This window comes from Pygocentrus nattereri, chromosome 11, assembly GCF_015220715.1.
Source record: "Pygocentrus nattereri isolate fPygNat1 chromosome 11, fPygNat1.pri, whole genome shotgun sequence".
Classification (NCBI taxonomy): Eukaryota; Metazoa; Chordata; class Actinopteri; order Characiformes; family Serrasalmidae; genus Pygocentrus; species Pygocentrus nattereri.
In genome coordinates, this window is record NC_051221.1 from 12,188,868 (window position 1) to 12,216,867 (window position 28,000).

General features: G+C 41.2%; 1 long non-coding RNA gene across 1 annotated transcript; it reads right to left on the reverse strand.

Annotated features, from left to right (window-relative positions):
- Positions 1-189: 189 nt before the first annotated feature.
- On the reverse strand, positions 190-27,996 carry LOC119264358. Its single transcript, XR_005130982.1, has 3 exons — positions 27,919-27,996; positions 17,201-17,319; positions 190-1,252 (listed from the first exon to the last, which is right to left on the reverse strand). It is a non-coding gene; the product is annotated as an uncharacterized LOC119264358 (long non-coding RNA).
- Positions 27,997-28,000: the final 4 nt, after the last annotated feature.

A 28,000-nucleotide genomic window follows, 5' to 3' on the forward strand; every position in this document is an offset into this window, starting at 1 on the left:
AAGTGCTGGAATCGCCTTTTCTGAACGTATATATGGACGGTTTCATGACTGTACTGCTTTCTTCAGCCAAAGTAGAGGGCATAAAGATATTACATGACATAACAAGTGTGGTTCATGTCAGAAATGTCTTGTGCTTTCTTTACTAGCGATGCTGTCAAGGTGTAGGAACAAGCTCTTCGGTGACACCCGTTTCTTGCATATAAAGATGTTTATTGGCATTGAGAGATCGAAGTCACAAACAAGCCTTCACGAAACAGCTTGGAGAGAACAGCCAATAGTCTCTGACACATACATTTCAGCTCCTAGTTTTATACCCGCTGTTTACGTATAGCCCACATCTGGTTTCTGTTAAGATAGCCTCAGTCCGATGTATGGCTCCTCTCAAGCCAAATTAGGTATAAACATACTTTCTTCTCCAGAATGGCCCCGGTCGTCTAACCCCCATATATAGCATTTGTTATCATTCAGGGGGGCCCCTTTCCTGTCCAGCTGGACACAGAGGTCCCACTAAATAAACTCAACCAGGCCCAATATGATAGAAATTAATGTTACGACTATAGAATTAATAAGATCAAATTCACCACAGTTCCCACCTTTTTTGGGACATGTACGTCTCAAAAAACCAAGGAAAGGCTCTTACTTGCATACTTTAAGTACATGGAGTGCCACAACGAAAAACCTGTCAGGCAGCTTTCTTTCTTAAATGTCCATCAAACAATCTAGACAGGAAAAAGTCTCTCACGGTCCTCCTGCCCTGAGCAACCACCTATTGTACTCCATGTCAATCTTAAAAGGATGATAAGGAATCACTTAAAATGTAATTAGCAAATACATATGAAACCTCAGAAAATAAAATCAAAAATGTCCACCTTCCAGCTGGTCAACCCATCGGACTTTCCAGCAGACCTATCCCTGCCTAGCAACCATATCTCTAGCCATCGAGAAAAGAAAAAAAACATCTGAGGTCCCAATGTACTTACCCCATAACAGAAACATCATTCTTCAAACATGTACAATAAACAGAATATCACCAATTATAACATAATGGAACACAAACAAATACTTGTAAAGGTATATATATAACACATAAGAATGTGTCACACTGAAGCTCCTCCTTGACTCTGGGCAGTCATCCCAGCATCGTGGTGTCAATGATGTCGTGAATATGAACATCCTCCAGTCCATTTTATTTTCTCTGTCGGGACAAGTTCCTTCAGCATTCCCTGTGGCCTTTCCCCCCTTTTTTCTCATACTAGAGGAAAGAAAGAAAGCACCAGCCAGTATCTTTTTGCAAAACCACAGACATACAGTAATATATTGATTAATATATTAGTTAATATAAATCAAATAAATGGAAATTAATTATCCCATTACATAATGACAAAAGACAAGAATAAATGTCAAGATTATAATAAGCTCAATACTCAAATTGGATATTTATCCATCAATTTAGGTGTTATCACTTCTTCCTCTTCTATATCAGTCATCTGTTAGACTGACAACTGACCATTTTCCCCTGGCATCACAACTCCTACCCATCTCAATATCATAGCTTTCACACAGGTCAATATCAGCGTACAAAAACAAAACATTGCACACAATGATGTAACCACTGCTATCAAAACCTGAACTATAGCTGACCCCAACGGACCCAACTTCTCTAGCAACCAAGCATTAGCTGACCATCCAGCTCCCTCAGAAGGACCAAATGCATCTCGTATATGTTTCAATGCATCTATAACATTAGTTATGTTATCAGTGCTATCAGGAATTAAAGTATAACAATCGTCTCCTGTCAAATTCAAAGCCACACAAAGACCTCCTTGTTTAGCTAAAATGTAATCAAGCGGCATATCATGTTTCAACAATGTCAATCTATGACTCTTTTGAGTATTAGTTCTCATGAGGAGCTTGTCCTATCCCTACAGTAAAAACTTCATACGGTAGCTTTAATGTTGCCATATAACAACAACCTGTCCATCCATATGGCAAAAATATATAAGCTTTATCACCACAAACCCACCAAATGTCCTTAAAATTCCCAATAGTTACATTTCCTGGTGAAATTTGATTTCTTACCATTAAAGTTACACTCGACTTTCGCTTTGGTAAATGAAAAACCACTTCATATAAGTTTTCCCAAGGATACTTTGTGCGATCACCCAAAGTCATCATATAAGTCTTACACTCTGATATTCCCATAAACACCCCTGGACCTCCACGAGTGTTATTTGAGCAAAAACACTTGTCAGCCTGCATTGGTTTCACCTCTATTGCATCAGGAATCGCCGTCGTCACATCCTCATGCTGATCAAGTAAATTTATGTATGGCAAGTACCAATGTGCTTAACCAAGCACATTCTAACTGAGGTCTAAACAAATTCGATGATATAGCCATCCATCTATTATGTGGCGAGTGTTGATGGTATAACAACCACGATACTACATAATATTGACATTTGATGGCTAATGGTTCCGGCACCGCTTCTAAAATTAAAGACCATGAACCTGCTGCTGGAATCTTCACTACACATGGACCATCCACTTTACTCACTGATCTCACAGAATGAGTCAACTGCTGAAACCATAAATTTCTCCCCGCAAATGGGTCTGCTATTTTCATTGCTGAGGGATCAAATCCATATGCTTTCCACTTAGCTTCTCTCTTCTGTAATGCATGATAATGGTCAATCATATCTTCTGATATCCAATCAGAATAAAAAAACTCATCATCCACCATTGGTTCTCTAATTTCAAAAGTCTCATTACCAGTCTTCACACTAGACTCTATCTTTAGCATAGACTTCTGAGTTACATTTACCCCCTCTTTAAATTTTAATGATGTCATATCAAATGTCTGGGTCACATTTACAGAGTTCATAGGCAACAAAGATGTTGTCTCTGTTTCATTAGCCAAAATTAGCCTTGTCCAAACTTCACTTGTAATGTTTCCTGAAGTGACAATAGTAGAGGCTGTCACCATTGCTGTAGTAACATTCAACCCCTTCAGAGACATAGCTAAAGTAGTAGCCTGTATTGATGTATTAACACTCTTAGTTATTTCCGGAGCTAAAATAGTAACTCTCATCTGTGTATTATTCACCCTTGGAGTGGTTGCTGTAAGTAATTCCCCCTGAACACTCTTCACAGCTGTAAGTACTCCAGTAGGACATCTTTTAACACAACTACCACCTTATGAGTTATGTAGCCTTCTCTCCACCCATTACCAGATGGCACAAACTTAAAATGTGGCTTGAAATAAGTACATGTATATTCTCCCTGATCTTCCCATGTGACATTACGCACAAAAAGCGAACAATCATTCTTAACTTTGAACCACCTCATAGCATTATATAAAAGATACTTCCTCTTATCATGAGGAACTGCATCAACTTCAGGTCCCTCTAGCAGCACATCTTCACCACGACTATTTCTCCACTGAGGAGGATTATTACCACCAACATTAAATCTCTCACATCGACAGGGAAGATAAACCCCTCTTCCTATTTTAGCTCTAACTACCGTCTTTAAAGGATCTGGTGTTGTCAAAATTATCTGAGAAGCTTCTGTAGTTGAAAATGACTCATCTAGCAGAGTTAAATTATCTAAAATCCTTTCTCCCTCAATTCTCGTACCCTTTGGGTCTAACTCTTTTCCGAACTGGCCTTGGACTCCTCCTTCTAACTGAACCCCCAAATGCTCCTCCAGTTGAGTTACTGCCCTTTGTGGCCTTTGACGCTTCACACTCCACTGAAATAGGTTCTGCTGTTTCTGGGACATATTGGAAGTCAATGTCACCAAACCTTCTTCCTGTCCATTAACTGCAGAGTCACTTCTGGCATCATCAGAAATGTACACAACATCATCAACATCTTCCACCCCATGGACAATCACACCTTCTGAAATTTGACTCTGGAAATCTTTATGCATTTCGACTTCTTCACATCGTTCTGCATTCCCTTCTGACTGTCTTGAACCCTCATCATGACTCTGCAAACATGGCAACTCATCGCTTGGTGCTTTAACACAATGTGAGAAATGATACCACGTTAGAGACCCTTTAACCTGGACTGCGGTTCCTGTACTGCGAACAACTTCAAACGGTCCTTCACGTCGTTCATTATAACACTTCCTTCTTTTTTTTTTTTTTTTTTTTCTTTTTTTTTTAAACCTGTCATGTCTGGCAATTTTTGCAATCGGAATGGTTATCCGAATGTACTGATGTACCAAACATATTTGTTTTCACAAGAAAAGCTCTATAGGTTACTAAAGCCTATTCTTGTTAAAGTTTGTATTTTATTTGTTTGGCCAGGCCTGACAGGCAATAAAAAAGAGGACAGGAAAGAAAGAGAAGAAGGGAGGAAAAAAAAAAAAAGATAATAATAATAAGAAATCATAATAATGATAATTAAATAAGTAAATAAATAAATAGAAAAAAAATAAATAAATAAAAGAAACAAAAAAGAAAGAAAGAGAAAAAATAACATAAGTAAATAAACAGACAACTAAATAAAAATAAATAAATAAATAAAAAAGAGAAGGGGAAAAAAACAATTATACATATATACACCCAGACATAATTCTACTATTTGCTGCTACATACATACACATGTTTACATATCTATACATATGCATATACACATATACACCCACCCACCACACACAATTCTACTGTTTGCAGCAATGTGTATATGTGTGTGTACGCGTCCACGTGTCATGTGTCATGGAATGTGCTCAGCAATGAGGGCAAGAAGCCGCAACCATGCCCCCGTGGTCCAGAGACAGATAGGGAAGGACCCGGGGGACCCGGACCATCCACAGCCCATTAGGAACTCAGGAGACCTGAGGCCACACGCTCCGACGGCCACCGCGTGCACACCCCAGAGGACGAAGAATGGAGGCCCCAGACAGAGCGCCCACAGACAAAGGGCAAGTGACCGGAGAGAGCAGCCCACCCCCCCGGCAGGCCAACATCCCCAGCATGAGCCGAGCATGCGGCCCCCGGCGCCCAAGACCGGCCGACCCCCGGCAGGACCCCCCCCATGCCAAAGAGGCCCAAACCACCCCCAGGACACAACCGCCAAGGGAGCAGGGCAGGGACCATGCCAAGATGTCCAGCCATGCACCCAGGGACCCACAGGACACCCATACCCTGGGGGCGGGCGGAGTCGGCAAGCAGCGGGGAGGGGTAACTCCTGCCCACCACCATGTACCACAGATGTCCAGGCTCAGCAAGTCATAGACCCAGGCCCAACTGTCCACACACACATGCTCATATGCACCCACACACACCCACACTCACACACGCCAGTCACCCACTCATGCACACACACGGAACATACATGGACTCACAGTGTCGGCGGGCGGACACCAGCACCGGGCCAGCGGCAACCCAGGGAGGCAGCCACCCCGGCCCCGAACGACCGGCCAGTCCCCCCACCAGGCAGGGTGCACCAAACCGGGGTGTGAGAGGACCCGCCCACCCCCCCCTCAATATGTGTGCGAAATGAAAAGAATGTGTGCGAGCTACAGTGCAATTAAAATTGGAGGGACAGAGGCAATGCAGTACTGAATAACAGCACACTGACACACTGCCCCCCAAGGCCCTCAATGTCTAATGTGTAAATAAAATTGAGGGGCAGGTAGCAGTGAGCAGATAAGTGAGGTCACCTCAGCAGCGCCACCCACCATCCACTGAGTGACACACCTACCCCCTGTGTCATGAAATGTGTCATTGTAAGGGGGGAAAAAAGGGGAGGAGTGGGACATCACGCATCACAGCGAGCAGAGCCAGGTAGGTGGCTCTACTCACTGCAGCATGGGCCCCCCTCCCCCAGAACCCCCATGTGTAGTGTGATGTTTGACTGAGTGGGAGGAGGGGAAGGGTCAGGATAAGAAAGACCGAGAGGCAGAGAACTACCCCTCGGAGGAAGAGAGCCAGCTGGCGCTAGCTCACTAGGCACCCCGGTTTCCTATACCCGGCCGCGGCGCAGGGAAGGCCGGCCCAGGGCCCGAAGCGGCCACGCCCCCAGGACACCACCGCGCTCCAGGCCGGCGCCCGCCCACACAGCTGACACAGCACAAAACATACACCCCCACACGCACACAAGAGACAACAATTATCGCACATACACATACTCACGATTACCATACACATACTCACAATGACAATGCACATACTCACAATTACAATACAAACACATACAAACACACACACATACATACCAACACAAACACACTCACCCGCAACAAACTTCACACCCACCCATATACACGCAGACACAGTGGTCCTGGGTCCAGAACCAACCGGCCCTATGTGGTTGTCCCCCTACTTGAGTGCCCCACCCCTCCTCCCGGGAGGCATCCAGAATCCCGGAATGCCAGACAGACACCCCGGCGCGCCCCAAACCCCCCACCACCTGGCGGTGCGCACAGGGGGGCACAGACCCTTCCAGCGCAGGGAGGAGCCCAAACGGGAGACGGGCGACCCCAGGCGCCAAGGCCCTAGACCCCGCACCCCGGCCCACACAGAGGAGGCCAGCCCCCCGGACGGGGCCAGCACCCACCCCCACGGGCCCCCAGATCCCCACCCCAAGACCGTGAGCGCACACATCCAGGCCCCCCACCATCAACAACAGGGCCTGCACACAGAAACCGCAGAGCGGCAGCCCCCATCTCCAGTCCAAGAGCCATCAGACACCCAAATCCCCCTGCCCACCCCCAGCCACCTGCTGGGTACACCACAAGACAAGACTACAGCCGGTTACCCCATCACGTGATGGAGCTGATCAGTGGGGACCAGAGGGATTCAAATGTAGTCAATTGATTTTTAGTGGTAGCAGACATTCTTTCCAGACTAATGTGGTCTAAAAGTAGGTTTCTGTAGTGAGTGATACATAAATCATTTTTTGATTTCCACTTCATGAGGATAGTTTTCTTGGTGATGCATAAGGCAGTAAGAACTATATGTGATATATTCGTTTCTATGTTTAATTCACTTATATCACCTAAAATGCACAATTTTGGTGAGACTTGGATATCACAATGGAACCATGTGGATAAGTCTTCACATATCATCTGCCAAAATCTCTGAACAGGCATGCAAGACCATATAGCATGCATATAATTTTCAGTATAATTACCTGTGCAGTTAGTGCATATATTTGTTTCTCTGAGGCCCATTTGGAACATTCTGTGCCCTGTTTAATGTATTCTATGGAGAGTTTTGTATTGTATAAGTTGTAAATTTGGATTTTTAGTCATTTTAAAAGTGTTTAGACATATCTGTGTCCAGAAGTTTTCATCCGGGATGATGGAAAGATCTCTCTCCCATTTTGTAATTGGAAGGGATATTGAATCATTAATTTTTAACTTGTATATTTTTGATAACAGTTTAGGGGTATAGAGGTTTAGAAAGTCTGTTATCCACACAGGGATTTCTAGATTTAGATTATTTAGATTAGATCTTGCCTGTATGATGGACCTCAATTGGTGATATTCCAGAAATTTGCTACTGCTAATTTCATATTTTAAAATAAGATCTTCAAATGAAATAAAGGTCCCATCATGAATAGCATGTTCTAAATTATTTATTCCTTTTTCTTGCCATTCTGAAAAATTCAGTACTGTCTTTTTCCGACAAATATCGGGATTGTTCCAAATGGGTGTTAATTTACAAGGGATTAGTGAAGACTTAGACATCTTTAAGAATTCCCACCAGGCTATCAGGGTGGTGCTTATTGTAAGGCTTTTAAAGCAATTGTAATGTTTAATGCTGGAGCTAATGAAAGGTAAGTCAGATATTTTCAATTTCCCACAGAGTGTTTGTTCCAGATCCAGCCATGGACTGTCTGAACGGTTTGATTTCATCCACCTTGAAACATACTGTATTCTATTGGCTAAAAAATAGTGATAAAAATTTGGTAGTTCTAGACCACCGCTGCATTTTAGCTTTTGTAAAGTCTTCAAGCTTATTCTAGATGTTTTACTTTTCCATAAAAATTTAGAAATATATGAGTCTAGCGACTTAAACCAAGCAATAGAAGGTTTATTAGGGATCATTAAGAACAGATAATTTACTTTAGGCAGAATCATAATTTTTATTGTGGCAACTCTCCCCATGAGAGATATAGGTAGAGAGTTCCAATGTTTGAGATCGTCCTCTATTGTTTTTAGTAGAGGAATATGGTTCAGTCGTACCAGATATAACAGCCTGGGAGAAAAAATTATACCTAGATATCTAATGTTGCCCGACTGTAGTGATGTAGTTATGATGTTCTGAAATTTACAATTCAGAGGCAAAACTGTTGATTTACTCCAATTAATGGAGTAATCTGATACAGATGAGAACTTATCTATAAGTGTGATTGTCTTTAGAAGAGCGGTTTGTGAGTTCCCGAGGAAAAGTAATACATCATCAGCATAAAGGCTTATTTTATGGTCTGTATTTTCTGTTTGGATTCCTTTGATGTTTACATTCAGACTGAAGCTTTTTGAGATAAGATCATTTGCCCTAACCCGTGCATTTGGAGAGCTGTATAATGTTTCGATCCAGTTTATAAAGGATGGGCCAAATCCAAATTTATGTAGAACTGCTAACAGAAATTTCCAATTTACCCTGTCGAATGCTTTCTCTGCATCTAAAGAGACTACTATTTTTTCTAATTTGTTAATGGAAGAGAAATCTATTATATTTATTAGTCGGCGTGTGTTATCGGCCGAGTGCCGGCCCTTGATAAAACCTGTTTGGTCCGAATGTATAATATATGGAGTGATTTTTTCTAATCTTCTTGCGAGAACTTTGCAAATAATTTTAAGGTCTACATTAATAAGAGAGATTGGGCGATAGCTAGATGGAAGTGTTGGGTCTTTGCCTGGTTTAAGAAGCAGGCTAATGTTGGCCGAGTTCATGTTTGGAGAGATTGTGTGGTTATTCTTGATTTGAGTCACCATCCTGAAAAAAGTAGGTTCTAACACAGGCCAAAATTCTGGGAAACCGTCTGGGCCTGAGGCTTTATTAATTGGAAGGTGCTGTATTGCCTTATAGAATTCAGATGATGAAAACGGTGAATCAAGAGTTGTAATCTGATCCTCATTTAATTTAGGAAGATTTATGTCATTAAGAAATTCTTCAATTTCAGCATCAGATGGATTAATCTGTGATGAGTATAAGGCTTCATAAAAGTCTTTAAAGGAGTTATTTATTTGTTGTGGGACATGAGTAATATTACCGACCGAGTCTTTAATAGAGTGAATAGCTGTTCTTTATTCAGTTTTAACTGATTGGCCAGGGATTTTCCAGATTTATTTCCATGTTCAAAGTTTTCCAGATGCAACCTCTGCAACATAAATTGTGTGTTCTTATCAAGTATTTCATTTAATTCCAATTTAAGTTTCCTCAGGCTGTTAATTATATTTTCTTGTGGTGATGCAGCATAGGCATTTTCTAAAGATTTAATTTACTGTTCCAATTCTAATATGTGTTTTTTCTTTATTTTTCTTATGTGCGCAGTAAGAAATAATTTTACCCCGCATTACTGCCTTTCCTGCTTCCCATAGAACACATGGCGATACTCACTTCATGAGTAACCAAGAAAACCTTACCCAATTTATTCGCTCCTGTAACTGCTTTTGCTGCTTCATCAGCTGCTTTATTCCCTCGTGTAACCTTTGACATATCTGCTTGATGTGCTGCATATTTTGCTATTGCTATTTCTTTAGGCCTCATCATAGCCTGCAACAACTTCACTATTTGAGCATGATGCTGTATGGGAGATCCATCTGTCTTCTTAAACCCTCGGCTCTTCCACACCGCTCCAAACAAATGACAGACATTATGTGCATATGCAGAATCGGTATATATTGTCACTCTCTTACCTTCCGCCAACAAACACGCTTCTGTCAATCCCACTAGTTCTGCTAACTGTGCTGAAGCAGGCTGTGGCACCTCTCCAGCCTTTACTACAACAAAGTCTTCTCCTTGAGCTTCTACCACTGCATAACATGCAATTAATGTGTCCCCCACACGATAACAGGACCCATCAGTCCAAAATTCCAAATCTGGCTCACACAACGGAAGAGCTTGCAAATCTGACCTAAGCTTTGAATATCTCTCTGCTTCTTGAACACAATCATGTGGCTCACCATCCTCTGAAGTTGGCAAATTCTCCGCCGGATTAACTGTGACACATCTCACTAGGGTAACATCTTCCTGCTCTAAGAGCCTATAATAGTCTATAAGTCTAGGCATAGGCAGCATATATTTACCATAGTTCAAAAGATTTCTAAGGCTATGGTGGGTAAGAATTGTCACCGGATAACCCATCGTGACAGAAGATGCCTTATCATACATCAAAAAAACTCCCACCATTGCTCTATAACACAACGGCAACCCCATTTCTACATCTGAAAATGCAGCTGAGTAATATGAAATAGGCTGAGGATTTGTCCCTGTGCCCGTTGGCTGGCAAAGAATTGCACATGCATATTTACCCCCTGTAGAAGTAGACACATACAACAAAAAATTCTTAGAGTAATCTGGAAGTGCTAATGCTGGGGCTTCCTGTAATCTCTGTTTGATCGTCTCAAATGCTAAAAGACCATCTTGCGTCCAAACAAGGTTACAGTGAAGCTGAGCACTCCCAGTATCTTTAACCATTGCTCTTAAAGGCCCCGTTAAACTAGCATAGTCTTCTATCCATGCCGAAGAATAACCCGCAATGCCAAGAAACATCAACATTTCCCTTACTGTCCTGGGCTTAGGTATTTTACAAATAGCCTCTAGCTGACTATCAGAAATACTCCTATGTCCCAGTGTTATAATTTGTCCCAAATAAACTACTTTCTCCTGACAATACTGCAACTTCTTTTGAGACGCCTTATGTCCCTTTTCTGCCAATATCTGTAACAACCTAATTGAATCCTCTTGACATGTTTTCTCATCTGGTGAACAAACAGTTATATCATCCACATATTGAATTACTGTACTCTTTATTATCTGATCTATTCCTGTCAAATCATCCTTCAATACTTTATTGAAGATATGAGGACTTTGTTTAAACCCTTGTGGCAATCTCTGGTAGTCATGGAACCGTCCGTTATACGTAAACCCAAACAAACCTTCACTCTCTACACTAAGTGGAACACTAAAAAATGCGCCACATAAATCTATCACTGTAAAGTGTGTTGCTTCTGAAGGAATTTGAGCTAACAAAGTATGCGGATCTGGCACTTCTGCAGGAAAATCTACTACTACTTCATTGACTGCTCTCAAATCATGAAACAGGCGATACGTTCCATCTGGCTTCTTCACAAGCAGCAACAGCGTATTACACTGTGGATTCTGTGCAATCTTCAGTACTCCTGCCTTCAAAAGTCCTTCAATTTGTGGTTCACTCCCTCGAATTGCCTCTTCTTTCAATGGATACTGACTTTTCCAGGGAAGCTTAACCCCGTGCCGAAGTTCAACCCTCACTGGATGAGCTGACTTCACAAGCCCAATGTCAGTGCTGTGTTGAGACCATAAACACTCAGGAACTTCCCGCAACATCTTCTCTCTTTTAGGATCAAAATCTTCCTTAGCACTACAAATTGCTTCATGCATCATTCTCACAGTCTGCGGCTGCCCTTGACCTTGAGCAGTAATCATGATCTTAATAAATCTCTGATCCTCACTTCTCCATATAGCATGATTCTCCTTCAATGGCATGAAAACAGCTTCTTCTGCTTCTAGCATCATTTGTCCAATATGCTTCTGCTCATACTCCTCAGACACCCACAGAGTGACATGTGGTACACTGCTCTCAACATCAAACTACTCTTGCATATAGTCATCTCTGTCCACTTTCATAGCAGCACCTTGTGGTCCCAAAATTATACAACATGACCGTAGTTGAGTCCACTCTGGTTGACGACTCAACCATTCCTCTGGGTTTGACTTAGTAGTATCCTTAAAATACTTGAGTGTACAATGAAAATGATACTCTGGAGGCCTCACATAGGTGTATGTTCTGATACCAGTATGGGTATTGTAATTTTCTGATCTTTATAGCAGAGCTCAGTTGGTTCTGTGAGAGGAATCAGCTGTTTCACTCCCTCAAATCCGATTGTCCGAATCCATTGACCAGACATAGGGAAATGTATAGCATCTTCAGGCCGAATACATGTGAAAGCAGCTCCGCTATCCACCATCATTTCCAATGATTGGTTATTTACTTTCACTTTTATCGTTGGATCTTTCTCCGGCCCTGACGCTACCAGCTGACACCTCCCCTCCGGATTCTCTGGGCACCCCTAAAACCCCAGTTCCGGACCCCTACAAAGGTTCACCGGCCCTGCAGATGGCCTTGATTGGCCCCTGAATCCTCCTCTGAAATTCCCTCTAAAATTTCCTCTGAAGTTTCCTCCAGGTCTATTACACTCCCTGGCGAAATGGCCAAACTCTCCACAATTGTAGCATACTTCTGAAAACTGTTGAAAATTCACATTAAACCGTCCTCCTCTTCCTCTTCCTAAGGTTCCTCGACCTCTTCCTCTCCAGGTCTGTTCCTGACCAAAGACTGGCTGTGAATTGGGAACAACTGGAACTACTGACGATGGTTGAAACACTTGTGGCTGGCCCTGATTTGGCTGTGGCTGTGATGCTATTTGGTTTCTTGAGAATTGACTCTGCATTACTACTGCTTGATTCTTCTCCTTCTTCTTACTGTCTGTTAATTGAACTTGAGTGAGTTTCCTCAAAGTCTCTTGGTCCTGTTCTTTTTTCTCCTGTTCCTTTTTCCTATACAGTTCCACTTGATGTGCAATATGATCCGTATATATACCCTTGGCCATACTTCCAAGTCCAACAACTTCTGCCAATTAACTTCTCACTGACAGGGGCAAACCCTTCTGTATCTTAGCTCTCAGAATTGACTGTTCCATTTGATTCAAATCTGCATCATTTCCTGTAACATTTCTCCACACATGATGAGCTCTTGACACATACGCTCTTGGGTTTTCTTCCTGTCCCAATGGCTCAATAAAGATATTATCGGGATGCACGTTGGTTGGAAACGTTTCCCTCAGCGCTCTCCACATCCGACCTCTAATCGCAGAGAACAATTCTGGATCATTCACAGCAGTCCCCACATATCGATTAAGTCCAGCTTTCTGTAAAATTTCTTCCATAGCTGGAACACCTAGGAGATTAGCTAAAAGTATCTTAATATCTCTTATGGCAGGCTGTGTCCCCACCATAATCTCCTCCAGCTTTGAAATCCAAGGATATGCTCCATCCTGGAGAGTTGGCAGCTTCTCAAGAATATCTGACATATCTGTATTTTGCCAAGGCTTATACTCCAAACTCTGTCCCCGAATGACCACTGGACACATCTTCTCAGGTGTCTTCCCTTTTCTGGAGCACAGCACATATTTCATATCAAATTTTTTAGAGCCTTCTTTTTGCAACTTTTTCTTCTGCAGTCCTTCTAATTGGTTCTCCAGTGCTCTTCGGCTTTCAAATCCAGTAGATTTGTCCAAATATGAAAGGCATTGCTCTATACTTCTTTCAACCTCTTTTACGGCTCTCTGTCTGTCCTCCTCCATTCTGGTACTGGATGTTGCCGGAAAAAATGCCTGACGAAAAAATGACGAAAATCCCTCACTTTCTGGATCCTCATCACTGTCTCCATTCTCACTTTTATCAGAGCTGTCGTTTCCTGAATCATCTTTCCTCCAAGTTATGTCTCCTCTTTTTTCCGCTCTAGCCAGTATCCGCCTCACTGCTGGGTCATATCCACCTTTGATCTCACAGTCACTCTGATCACCCTCATCTCCAGATTCCATCCTCCTGATTCTTAATTTACCCTTTGTCTCAAAACGTCTCTGTTTTTTCTTGCTTTTGGAGGTTGGATACATCTTTATAGTTGTTTCCGCTCATCCTGTTTCTATTGTTCGATCATCCACATCTCTAATATGATAGTTGCCCTCTTGACTGATCACAGGAAGCTGGGGATAGGTATCCTCACACTTCACTTCCTCCACATGTCCACATGTGAAAAAGGCATATTAACTTCTGCCATTAGTTTCTGTCTCTCTTGTATTTTGCCCTATTTCTTCTTCACCTCCCTTTCTCTTCTCCTGCGCAGCTTTCATCCGCTTCTGTCCCTCATGCTCAAACAGCTGTAGCATACCAAGCTCTACCTGTCTCTTTTCTTTACGCTTCTCCCCTTTTTTACCCTTCTTTTGATCTGCCTTGTATGTAGACACAAGCACCTGCATTGTTTTAATTACATCTAAATTAAGTGTCCTCTCTACTGGCCAAGGTTGGTCAATATCAGGCCAACGCTTATACCATTTCTCTGATACCTTTGTTATACCTTTAATTAAAGGATTGTTTTTCTGTACCACATCAACAGGAGTAATTACCTTTGAAACTTGAGTAACCTGTTTTGACATTGTAACAGCCCCCTTATACTCCTTCTAATTAAAAACTAGTTGTTCAGAGTATATTACTTAAACTATTTTAAAACTACTTAACCCTTCTATTTGTGTACTTGTGTACATTCACTTGTGTACACATTGTGTACCTTCTTTCACACTGCGGAACTTGCCAACCTCAGAAGAATCAAAAGTCCATCAATAAGTGCCAAGTAGTGACAATACCAATACCTCCAGCGAAATTTCAATCCAATTAAAACCCCAACAAATTAAACAATCAGGCTCACACCAACAACCTTGAACCAAACAATACCTCAAATAGGATAGCTCAGTCTGTTGCCAAGTCTCTGTGTTTTATTTTCTCCCTTTTTTGTAATAATTACTACAACATAATTACTACTACAGCATACATTAAGTTACTCATATGTGAACAAATGAATGTGCAATTTAAACCCAAACTAAAAAATGCTATTATTATTTTCCACAAAAGCTAGTAAAATGTGTATCAGAAACAGCAATTATCATTTAGCATACATATAAGGCAGAGAACAAGCAAAAACTTCAGTACATTTCACAGAACGGAACCAACCACTTCAGTCTCATCAGCACAAACCCTCCAATTCATGCACAGCAAGCACACTCCCACAACTCCACAGTTAAACAATTCTATACCACTCATAAAACAGGGGCTTAGCATACCTCATGCACCCACAATTTCTCATACACATCACTTCCACACTGCCCTTGTTTCCAAACTTTCAAGAACAAAACTTTTCACACAACCCTAATAATTCTCAAATCTCCTCTTTTAACCCTAAGGTATATTTTAAACTTTTGGAACTGTACAAAGGTTTGTCCACTCTCGCATCCACACCTGAACATACTCTCCAGAACTCCCCACTCAGCGGCACCCCACCGTGAAGCCCGCTCGCCCCCCTGACAGCATGACAGAGAGTGACTGCAGAATAGCACCAAGCCAGCAATTAGAGACCCGAGCAAAATCAAATTTGAACCCTCAGGGGCCACTTTTCAGTGGTCACCCTCAGAGCATACTCAAAAATGACCAGCCCAAGTACAGTAACCCCAGCATTGGAACCCCCTGGGACCATTCCCATGGAGACCGTACTCAAGCCCTGGGTATATTGAGACTGTCTTAGGATTTCTGCAGTTTAAGAGTCACCCCAATCAGGTTGAGAGAGGCACAAAAGCTACACAGCACAGCACCCCAGAAAAGAAAAAGCTCAAGAAGAGATGACCAGGCACGAACACAGACAACAGACCCAGCACCAGCCCAATACTATTTTCACCTATATTAGCAAATACTCTCCTACTAACCAGCAAACAAACATATATACCCTATTTTAAATAGTCTTTCTCAGGGGCTTATAGGGATCACTTAACTTACATGTCCTTTCAAAAAGGCTCATTTTCTATCAAATCCCCCTTGAAAGCTCATGGTTTTTATTCCTAATTTATTAACAAATACTCTCCTCATTTACCCTAAACAATAAAAGTCCTTAGGGCTCATGAAAACTCCTAATACGCCCTTTGTGGGGCTTATAACTTTAATCTCACTATGTCCTCCTTATAAGAGGCTCATAAATGTATTTCTATCAAGTCCCCTACAAAGGCTCATAGATTTATTCATATTCATAAAGTACACATTAACAAATTCTAAACTGTCCCCTTGGAGGCTCATAAAGTTTCAACAATTCAAGCAGCACACACACTGAGAAAGAAGCAGAGGAGGCACACACTGCCTTGAACACACACACACAAGTTAATTGCCCCCCCTTTTTTCGCAGAAAGAGAGAGAGAGAGAGAGAAAGAATGACTAGTTTTTTTCACAACACACACATTATTTCAACAAAACACATACAAATTCAACATAAAAATTCTCTCACACAGGGATTGAATATTTCCCATTCATTCATACAACCAGAAGCATATGCTTTATGGCCGCATTCCCTTTATTTTCCATATCCTTTAAAAACTCTAAATATATGCTACATTTGAGACAAAGTTATCCTAACGACAAGACAGCATCAGTCCCGAGTGGCCAACAACAAGCGAGGGGCTTCTTTCTACGCCGGATTTGCAACTTTAACCTCCAGTTTTATAAACTCATTATAAAACTGACCTTGGAATCAACTAATAATAATCAAGGTTTTTATCGGCCTGCCTATTGCAATCTCTTACAAGAGGGCTTTATTTCCCCATTTGCAGCCCCTTTTCCCTTTACTTTTTTCCTTTCCTTATTTCTCTTTACACTTTACTTATATCTTCATTTTCCTTTTTACACTTCACTTTACTTCTTCTCTTTGTTCCTTCACTTTTCTCTATTACCTTTAACTACCGAATTCCCTAGGCCCAGGGTGTTCTCCCCCAAATTTAGACTATTACACTTATTTCTCAAGGCCCAAGTTTCACACTGTGGCGAATGGAAAACACATGACTTACTGTTAACAAGATAAAAAGGGCCCTAATCTGCGTTACGCTTGCATGGTGTCAATCAATCCCAAAAGTGTTTCTCCTAGGGTATTAACTTCTTCTTAACTCTATTTACTCTTTTCTACTCTTTTTCCCTTTATTCTACCATACTCCCCCCTGTTGCTGCGTAATACAACGCAACAAAACAAAATTTAGAACGAAGAAGCAAACCCACAACCAAGGCAGCATGGCACACCCACACAAAGCTCTTTAACGGTGCGACCAAACAGCACAACAGAACAGCACAGCCTCACCGAATGGACCAGCGCTCACACATGTGAGAAAAACTCACCCTTTTCTGTCGACAATAGGAGCGGAGGTAGATGCGTCGAGGCAGTCGTCTGCACCTGCAGGCCACAGCACGTCCGAGGTTCGTGACGCCAAATTCTTGTGGTTTCTTTAGTAGTGATGCTGTGAAGGTGTAGGAACAAAGTCTTCGGTGACACACGTCTCTTGCATATAAAGATGTTTATTAGCATGGAGAGGTCGAAGTCACAAACAAGCCTTCGCGAAACAGCTTGGAGAGAACAGCCAATAGTCTCTGACACATACATTTCAGCTCCTGGTTTTGTACCCGCTGTTTACGTATAGCCCACATCTGGTTTCAGTTAAGATAGCCTCAGTCCGATGTATGGCTCCTCTCAAGCCAAATTAGGTATAAACATACATTCTTCTCCAGAATGGCTCCGGTCGTCTAACCCCCATATATAGCATTTGTTATCATTCAGGGGGGCCCCTTTCCTGTCCAGCTGCCTCCTGTATCAGCTTCCACTGAAACCCTGAGGTCCCACTAAATAAACTCAACCAGGCCCAATATGATAGAAATTAATGTTACGACTATAGAATCAATAAGATCAAATTCACCAGTCTTTTTACAATCATCCCAAGGTTTTCACATTATGAGCTTACTGCACAGCGTTTGCCGCCGTTTTAAAGCCTTTGAGTGCTTCTTAAGTGCTGGAATCGCCTTTTCGGAACCCATATATGGACGGTTTCATGATTGTACTGCTTTCTTCAACCAAAGTAGAGGGTTAGGTCTCTATGTCATAAAATGTGTATTTATTTCAGTTTTATGACATACCAAGTGTGGTTCATGTCAGAAATGTCTTTTTGCAATCATCCCAAGGTGTTCACATTATGAGCTTACTGCATAGCGTTTGCCGCCGTTTTAAAGCCTTTGAGTGCTTCTTAAGTGCTGGAATTGCCTTTTCGGAACCTATATATGGACGGTACTGCTTTCTTCAACCAAAGTAGAGGGTTAGGTCTCTATGTCATAAAATGTGTATTTATTTCAGTTTCATGACATACCAATTGTGGTTCATGTCAGAAATGTCTTTTTGCAATCATCCCAAGGTTTTCACATTATGAGCTTACCGCATAGCGTTTGCCGCTGTTTTAAAGCCTTTGCGTGCTTGTAAAGTGCTGGTATTGCCTTTTCTGAACGTATGGACGGTTTCATGACTGTACTGGTTTCTTATAGCCAAATTAGAGGATTAGGGCTCTATGACATAAAATGTGTTTTTATCACTTGGCTTATGACATAGAAAGTGAGTGTCTAGATTCATGTCAGAAGTGTCTGTTTATAATCATCCCAGTGTTTTCACGTTTAGAGCTTACTGCATAGAATTTGTCGCCGTTTTAAAGCCTTTGCGTGCTTGTAAACTGCTGGTATCGCCTTAACCTATATATGGACGGTTTCATGACTGTACTGGTTTCCTCAGCTAAATTAGAAGATTAGGGCTCTATGTCATAAAATGTGTTTTTATCACATGGCTTATGAAATAGAAAGTGAGTTTCATGTCAGAAATGTCTGTTTACAATCATCCCAAGGTTATCACATTATGAGCCTACTACATAGCATTTGCCACCGTTTTAGAGCGTTTGCGTGCTTCTGAATTGCTGGAATCGACTTTTCTGAACACAAGCCTGAAGCTGGGGAGAGTACCACAACTGTGGAAAACATCTTGTGTGGTGCCATTGCCAAAAACACAGCACCCAAAGGACCTCAGCAGCTACAGGCCGGTGGCACTGACGTCACACCTGATGAAGACACTGGAGAGGCTGGTCCTTAGACAACTCCGCCCTATGGTGAGCTCATCTATGGATCCACTTCAGTTTGCCTACCAGCCTGGCATTGGGGTGGATGATGCCATCATCTACCTGCTGCATGGAGCTCTTTCTCACCTGGAGAAGCCTGGGTGCACTGTGAGAATCATGTTCTTTGATTTCTCCAGTGCTTTCAACACCATACAGCCTGGGCTCCTGAAGGACAAGCTGGAACAGGCAGGGGTGGACCATCACCTAACACACTGGATCCTGGACTACCTCACCAACCGTCCACAGTATGTGAGGACAAGGGACTGTGTGTCCGACATGGTGGTCTGTAACACAGGGGCCCCACAGGGGACGGTGTTAGCACCGTTCCTCTTCACCCTGTACACTGCAGACTTCATGTACAACTCACCCAACTGCCACCTACAGATGTTCTCTGATGACTCAGCGATCGTCGGCCGCATCACAAATGAGGACAACAGAGAGTACAGAGTACTGATTCAGGACTTTGTGGACTGGTGTCTGCGGAATCACCTACAGATCAATGCAGGGAAGACCAAAGAACTGGTGGTGGATTTCCGCAGGCGCACACATCCCCCTCCAGCAGTGAACATCCAGGGAACGGACATTGAAAAAGTGGACTCCTATAAGTACCTGGGTGTGCACCTTAACTGTAAACTGGACTGGTCAGACAACACAGCTGCACTTTACAGGAAGGGACAGAGCAGACTCTACCTGCTCAGGAGACTGAGGTCATTTGGAGTGCAGGGGCCACTCCTGAGGACCTTTTTCGACACAGTGGTGGCATCAGCCATCTTCTATGGAGCGGTCTGCTGGGGCGGCAGCATCTCCACTGCAGACAGGAAGAAACTGGACAAACTGATCCGGAGGGCCGGCTCGGTCCTAGGGACTCCTCTAGACCCAGTGCAGGCGGTGGGAGAAAGGAGGATGCTGAACAAGCTAGCATCCATGCTGGAGAACGACTCCCACCCCATGCGTGAGACTCTGACAGCACTGGGCAGTTCCTTTAGTGACCGGCTCCTTCACCCCAAGTGTGTGAAGGAGCGCTATCGCAGGTCCTTCCTTCCTGCTGCTGTGAGACTGTACAACCAGCACTGCTCCCAGTAGACCACATACAATACAATATACACTTACATTCAGAATGCGAACATTTTTCATTGTGCAATAGGCTAAGTGCAATACAGATTTATATGCAACTCTTATTTTATTTTATTTTATTATTATCCTTATTTTGTTGTAAATAGTCTAGAGATTTAGCTTTAATTTTTATTATTTACAATGTTGATAATGTTTATACTGTTTCCTGTTTCTACTATTGAGTGCCTTACTCCTGTTACTCTGCTGCTGCTGTAATACTGTGAATTTCCCCGCTGTGGGACTAATAAAGGATTATCTTATCTTATATATGGACGGTTTCATGATTGTAGTGCTTTCTTCAACCAAAGTAGAGGGTTAGGTCTCTATGTCATAAAATGTGTATTTATTTCAGTTTCATGACATACCAATTGTGGTTCATGTCAGAAATGTCTTTTTGCAATCATCCCAAGGTTTGCACATTATGAGCTTACCGCATAACGTTTGCCGCCGTTTTAAAGCCTTTGCGTGCTTGTAAAGTGCTGGTATTGCCTTTTCTGAACGTATGGACGGTTTCATGACTGTACTGGTTTCTTATAGCCAAATTAAAGGATTAGAGATCTATGCTTACTGCGTTTGCCGCCGTTTTAAAGCCTTTGAGTGCTTCTTAAGTGCTGCAATCACCTTTTCGGAACCTATGTATGGACGGTTTCATGATTGTACTGCTTTCTTCAACCAAAGTAGAGGGTTAGGTCTCTATGTCATAAAATGTGTATTTATTTCAGTTTTATGACATACCAAGTGTGGTTCACGTCAGAAATGTCTTTTTACAATCATCCCAAGGTTTTCACATTATGAGCTTACCGCATAGTGTTTGCCGCCGTTTTAAAGCCTTTGCGTGCTTGTAAAGTGCTGGTATTGCCTTTTCTGAACGTATGGACGGTTTCATGACTGTACTGGTTTCTTATAGCCAAATTAAAGGATTAGAGATCTATGACATAAAATGTGTTTTTATCACTTGGCTTATGACATAGAAAGTGAGTTTCATGTCAGAAATGTCTGTTTACAATCATCCCAAAATTATCACATTATGAGCCTACTACATAGCATTTACCACCGTTTTAAAGCGTTTGCGTGCTTCTGAATTGCTGGAATCGCCTTTTCTGAACGTATATAAAATGTGTTTGTCTTACACGGCTTATGACATAGCAAGTGTGTTTCATGTCAGAAAGGTCTGTTTACAATCATCCCAAGGTTTTCACATTGTGAGCTTACTGCATAGGAGTTGCAGCCGTTTTAAAGCGTTTGCGTGCTTCTGAAGTGCTGGAATCGCCTTTTCTGAACGTATATATGAACGGTTTCATGATTGTACTGCTTTCTTCAGCCAAAGTAGAGGGTTAGGTCTCTATGTCATAAAATGTGTACTTATTTCAGTTCCATGACATACCAAGTGTGGTTCATGTCAGAAATGTCTTTTTACAATCATCCCAAGGTTTGCACATTATGAGCTTACTGCATAGAGGTTTTCGCCGTTTTAAAGCCTTTGCGTGCTTCTGAAGTGCCGGAATTGCCTTTTCTGAACGTATATATGGACGGTTTCATGACTGTACTGGTTTCTTCAGCCAAATTAGAAGATTAGGGCTCTATGTCATAAAATGTGTTTGTATTACATGGCTTGTTACATAGCAAGCGTGTTTGTGCTTCTGTAGAGTGCTGGCATCCTTTTTTCAGGCTTTCTGAGTGCATATAACGACGGTTTCATGATCAAACTTATTTAATCAGCCAAGGCCAAATTAGAGGGTTAGGGCTCTATGTCATAAAATGTGTTTTTATGACATGGTTTGTGACATATCAAGTGTGTTTCACTTCAGAAAGGTCTATTTATAATAATCCCTATATTCTCACATTATGAGCTTACTGCATAGCCTTTGCCGCCGTTTTAAAGCATTTGTGAAGTGCTGGAATCGCCTTTTCTGAACGTACATATGGACGGTTTCATGACTGTACTGGTTTCTTCAGCCAAAGTAGAGGGTTAGGTCTCTATGTCATAAAATGTGTATTTATTTCAGTTTCATGACATACCAATTGTGGTTCTTGTCAGAAATGTCTTTTTGCAATCATCCCAAGGTTTTCACATTATGAGCTTACTGCATAGCGTTTGCTGCCGTTTTAAAGCCTTTGCGTGCTTGTAAAGTGCTGGTATTGCCTTTTCTGAACGTATGGACGGTTTCATGACTGTACTGGTTTCTTATAGCCAAATTAAAGGATTAGAGATCTATGACATAAAATGTGTTTTTATCACTTGGCTTATGACATAAAAAAGTGAGTTTCATGTCAGAAATGTCTGTTTACAATCATCCCAAAGTTATCACATTATGAGCCTACTACATAGCATTTGCCACCGTTTTAAAGCGTTTGCGTGCTTCTGAATTGCTGGAATCGACTTTTCTGAACGTATATAAAATGTGTTTGTCTTACACGGCTTATGACATAGCAAGTGTGTTTCATGTCAGAAAGGTCTGTTTACAATCATCCCAAGGTTTTCACATTGTGAGCTTACTGTATAGGGGTTGCCGCCGTTTTAAAGCGTTTGCGTGCTTCTGAAGTGCTGGAATCGCCTTTTCTGAACGTATATATGAACGGTTTCATGATTGTACTGCTTTCTTCAGCCAAATTAGAGGATTGGGGCTCTATGTCATAAAATATGTTTGTATTACATGGATTATGACATTGGAAGTTTGTTTCATGTCAGAAATATCTGTTTACAATCACCCCAAGGTTTTCACATTATGAGGTTACTGCTTAGGGGTTGCCGCCGTTTTAAAGCATTTGCATGCTTCTGAAGTGCTGGAATTGCCTTTTCTGAACGTATATATGAACGGTTTCATGATTGTACTGCTTTCTTCAGCCAAAGTAGAGGGTTAGGTCTCTATGTCATAAAATGTGTATTTATTTCAGTTCCATGACATACCAATTGTGGTTCATGTCAGAAATGTCTTTTTACAATCATCCCAAGGTTTGCACATTATGAGCTTACTGCATAGAGGTTGTCGCCGTTTTAAAGCCTTTGCATGCTTCTGAAGTGCCAGAATTGCCTTTTCTGATCGTATATATGGACGGTTTCATGACTATACTGGTTTCTTCAGCCAAATAAGAGGATTAGGGCTCTATGTCATAAAATGTGTTTGTATTACATGGCTTATAACATAGCAAGTGTGTTTCATGTCAGAAATGTCTGTTTACAATCATCCCAAGGTTTTCACATTATGAGCTTACTGCATAGCTTAGGCCGCCTTATTAAAGGGTTTGCGTGCTTCTGAAGTGCTGGAATCGCCTTTTCTGAACGTATATATGAACGGTTTCATGATTTTACTGCTTTCTTCAGGTAAAGTAGAGGGTTAGGTCTCTGTGTCATAAAATGTGTATTTATTTCAGTTTCATGACATAGCAGCTGTGAGTCATGTCAGAAATGGTTGTTTATAATCATCCCAGTGTTTTCACGTTAAGAGCTTACTGCATAGAGTTTGTCGCCATTTTAAAGCGTTTGGGCGCTCCTGTGGAGTGCTGCCATCCTTTTTTCAGGCTTTTTGAGTGCATATAATGACGGTTTCATGATTAAACTTATTTCATCAGCCAAGTTAAAGATTTAGTTCTCTATGTCATTAATTGTGATTTATTAAATGGTTTATGACATATCAAGTGTGTTTCATGGCAGAAATGTCTATTTATAATCATCCTAATGTTTTCATATTAAGAGCTTACTGCACAGTGTTTCCCTTTTTTCTAAACCATTTGTGTGCATGGGACGTGCTGGAATAGCCTTTTCTGAACGTAAATATGGACGGTTTTACGATTGTACGCCTTTTTTTGGTTGCTTTCTCCAACCAAAGTAGAGGGTTAGGTCTCTATGTCATAAAATGTGTATTTATTTCAGTTTTATGACATAGCAAGTGTGATTCATGTCAGAAATGTCTGTTTATAATCATCCCAGTGTTTTCACGTTTAGAGCTTACTGCATAGAGTTTGCCGCCGTTTTAAAGCCTTTTATTTCGTCTTAAGTGCTGAAATCGCCTTATCTGAACGTATATATGGACGGTTTTATGATTGTACTGGTTTCTTCAGCCAAAGTAGAGGGTTAGGTCTCTATGTCATAAAATGTGTATTTATTTCAGTTTCATGACATACCAATTGTGGTTCATGTCAGAAATGTCTTTTTGCAATCATCCCAAGGTCTTCACATTATGAGTTTACTGCATAGCGTTTGCCACCGTTTTAAAGCCTTTGCGTGCTTGCAAAGTGCTGGTATCGCCTTTTCTGAACGTATATATGAACGGTTTCATGATTGTACTGCTGTCTTCAGCCAAAGTAGAGGGATAGATCTCTATGTCATAAAGTATGTATTTATTTCAGTTTTATGACATAGCAACTGTGATTCATGTCAGAAATGGTTGTTTATAATCATCCCAGTGTTTTCACGTTTAGAGCTTACTGCATAGAGTTTGTTGCCGTTTTAAAGCGTTTGGGCGCTCCTGTAGCGTGCTGGCATCCTTTTTTCAGGCTTTCTGAGTGCATATAATGACGGTTTCAGGATTAAACTCATTTCCTCAGCCAGGTTAAAGATTTAGTTCTCTATGTCATTAACTGTGATTTATTAAATGGTTTATGACATATCAAGTGTGGTTAATGGCAGAAATGTCTATTTATAATCATCGTAAAGTTTTCACATTAAGAGCTTACTGCACAGAGTTTCCCTTGTTTCTGAATCGTTTGTGTGCATGGGACGTACTGGAATAGCCATTTCTGAACGTAAGTATGCACGGTTTCATGATTCTCCTGGTTTCTTCAGCCAAATTAGAGGGTTAGGTCTCTATGTCATAAAATGTGTTTTTATGACATGGTTTGTGACATATCAAGTGTATTTCCTGGCAGAAATGTCTATTTATAATCATCCTGTTTTCACATTAAGAGCTTACTGCACAGCGTTTCCCATGTTTCTGAACCGTTTGTGTGCATGGGACGTGCTGGAATAGCCTTTTCTGAACGTAATTATGCAAGGTTTCATGATTCTATTGGTTTCTTCTGCCAAATTAGAGGGTTAGGGCTCTATGTCATAAAATGTGTATTTATAACATGGTTTGTGACATATCAAGTGTGTTTCACTTCAGAAAGGTCTATTTGTAATAATCACTATATTCTCACATTCATAGCTTACTACATAGCATTTGCAGCCTTTTTAAAGCATTTGTGTGCTTCTGAAGAACTGGAATCGCCTTTTCTGAATGTACATATGGACGGTTTCATGACTGTACTGCTTTCTTCAGCCAAATTAGAGGATTAGGGCTCTATGTCATAAAATATGTTTGTATTACATGGATTATGACATTGCAAGTTTGTTTCATGTCAGAAATGTCTGTTTACAATCACCCCAAGGTTTTCACATTATGAGCTTACTGCATAGGGTTTGCCACCATTTTAAAGCCTTTGCGTGCTTCTGAAGAACTGGAATCGCCTTTTCTGAATGTATATATGGACCGTTTCATGATTGTACTGCTTTCTTCAGCCAAAGTAGAGGGTTAGGTCTCTGTGTCATAAAATGTGTATTTATTTCAGTTTCATGAAATACCAATTGTGGTTCATGTCAGAAATGTCTTTTTACAATCATCCCAAGATTTTCACATTATGAGCTTACTGCATAGCATTTGCCACCATTTTAAAGCCTTTGCGTGCTTCTGAAGTGCTGGAATCGCCTTTTCTGAACGTATATTTGGACAGTTTAATAATTCTACTGCTTTCGTCAGCCAAAGTAGAGGGTTAGGTCTCTATGTCATAAAATGTGTATTTATTTCAGTTTTATGACATAGCAAGTGTGATTCATGTCAGAAATGTGTGTTTATAATCATCCCAGTGTTTTCACGTTTAGAGCTTACTGCATAGAGTTTGCCGCCATTTTAAAGCCTTTTATTGCGTCTTAAGTACTGAAATCGGCTTATCTGAATGTATATATGGACGGTTTTATGATTGTACTGGTTTCTTCAGCCAAAGTAGAGGGTTAGGTCTCTATGTCATAAAATGTGTATTTATTTCAGTTTCATGACATACCAATTGTGGTTCATGTCAGAAATGTCTTTTTGCAAGCATCCCAAGGTTTTCACATTATGAGCTTACTGCATAGCGTTTGCCACCGTTTTAAAGCCTTTGCGTGCTTGCAAAGTGCTGGTATCGCCTTTTCTGAACGTATACATGAACGGTTTCATGATTGTACTGCTGTCTTCAGCCAAAGTAGAGGGATAGATCTCTATGTCACAAAATATGTATTTATTTCAGTTTTATGACATAGCAACTGTGATTCATGTCAGAAATGTCTTTTTACAATTATCCCAAGGTTGTCACATTATCAGCTTACTGCATGGCGTTTGCTGCCGTTTTCAAGCCTTTGCGTGCTTGTAAAGTGCTGGAATCGACTTTTCTGAACGTATATATGGACCGTTTCATGATTGTACTGCTTTCTTCAACCAAAGTAGAGGGTTAGGTCTCTATGTCATAAAATGTGTAATTATTTCAGTTTCATGACATAGCAAGTGTAGTTCTTGTCAGAAATGTCTTTTTACAATAATCCCAAGGTTTTCACATTATGAGCTTACTGCATAGCGTTTTCCGCCGTTTTAAAGCCTTTGCGTGCTTCTGAAGTGCTGGAATTGCCTTTTCTGCACGTATATATGGACGGTTTCCTGATTGTACTGCTTTCTTCATTAAAAGTAGAGGGTTAGGTCTCTATGTTATGACATGTGTATTTATTTCAGTTTCATAACATACCAAGTGTGGTTCATGTCAGAAATGTCTTTTTACAATCATCCCAAGGTTTTCACATTATGAGCTTACTGCATAGCGTAGGCCGCCTTTTTAAAGCCTTTGCGTGCTTCTGAAGTGCTGGAATCGCCTTTTCTGCACGTATTTATGGACGGATTCATGATTGTACTGGTTTCTTCAGCCAAAGTAGAGGGTTAGGTCTCTATGTCATAAAATGTGTATTTATTTCAGTTTCATGACATACCAAGTGTGGTTCATGTCAGAAATGTCTTTTTACAATCATCCCAAGGTTTTCACATTATGAGCTTACTGCATAGCGTTTTCCGCCGTTTTAAAGCCTTTGCGTGCTTGTTAAATCGCCTTTTCTGAACGTATATATCGACGGGTTCATGACTGTACTGGTTTCTTCAGCCAAAGTAGAGGGTTAGGTCTATATGTCATAAAAAGTGTATTTATTTCAGTTTTATGACATAGCAATGGTGATTCATGTCTGAAATGTCTGTTTACAATCATCCCAAGGTTTTGACATTAAGAGCTTACTGCATAGCGTTTGCCGACGTTTTAAAGCCTTTGCATGCCTGTAAAGTGCTGGAATCGCCTTTTCTGAACGTATATGAAAACGGTTTTATTCTGTCCTCGCACAAGCGTTCTGGACCATGCTAGACAGATAGCTGACAAAAAAGACTTCAGGCGTTGCGTGCATTTTCATCTTTTATGTAAAACTAGGAAAATAAACATAAACATATACATCAACATTTCGCACAGCTCAAATTTTACGGTCTTTAAATAAACACATGAATTAAACAAAGTGTGTGAACCTTGTCAACTAAACATGATGCAGATTTACCCATTCCTGCTCACACAATCACCTACAGAAGCCTGTTAGCAATCTATGCATTACTTATTAACATTAGCTTACCTGAATAGCTGTTAAGGCAGCTAGAAACATATTCGGCCAAGTTACGGCTAACACAGAAACATTATGCATAGCAACACAACATCTCAATTGTTCCTCCTCAAAACAACGTTCTCATATAATAACAGTAGTCAACTTACGGACAAAGATACTCCAAGGCTTAAAAACGCTGGAAACACTGTCTCTCTGCTGCAGGCGATAATGCTCGACTGACTGACTTTC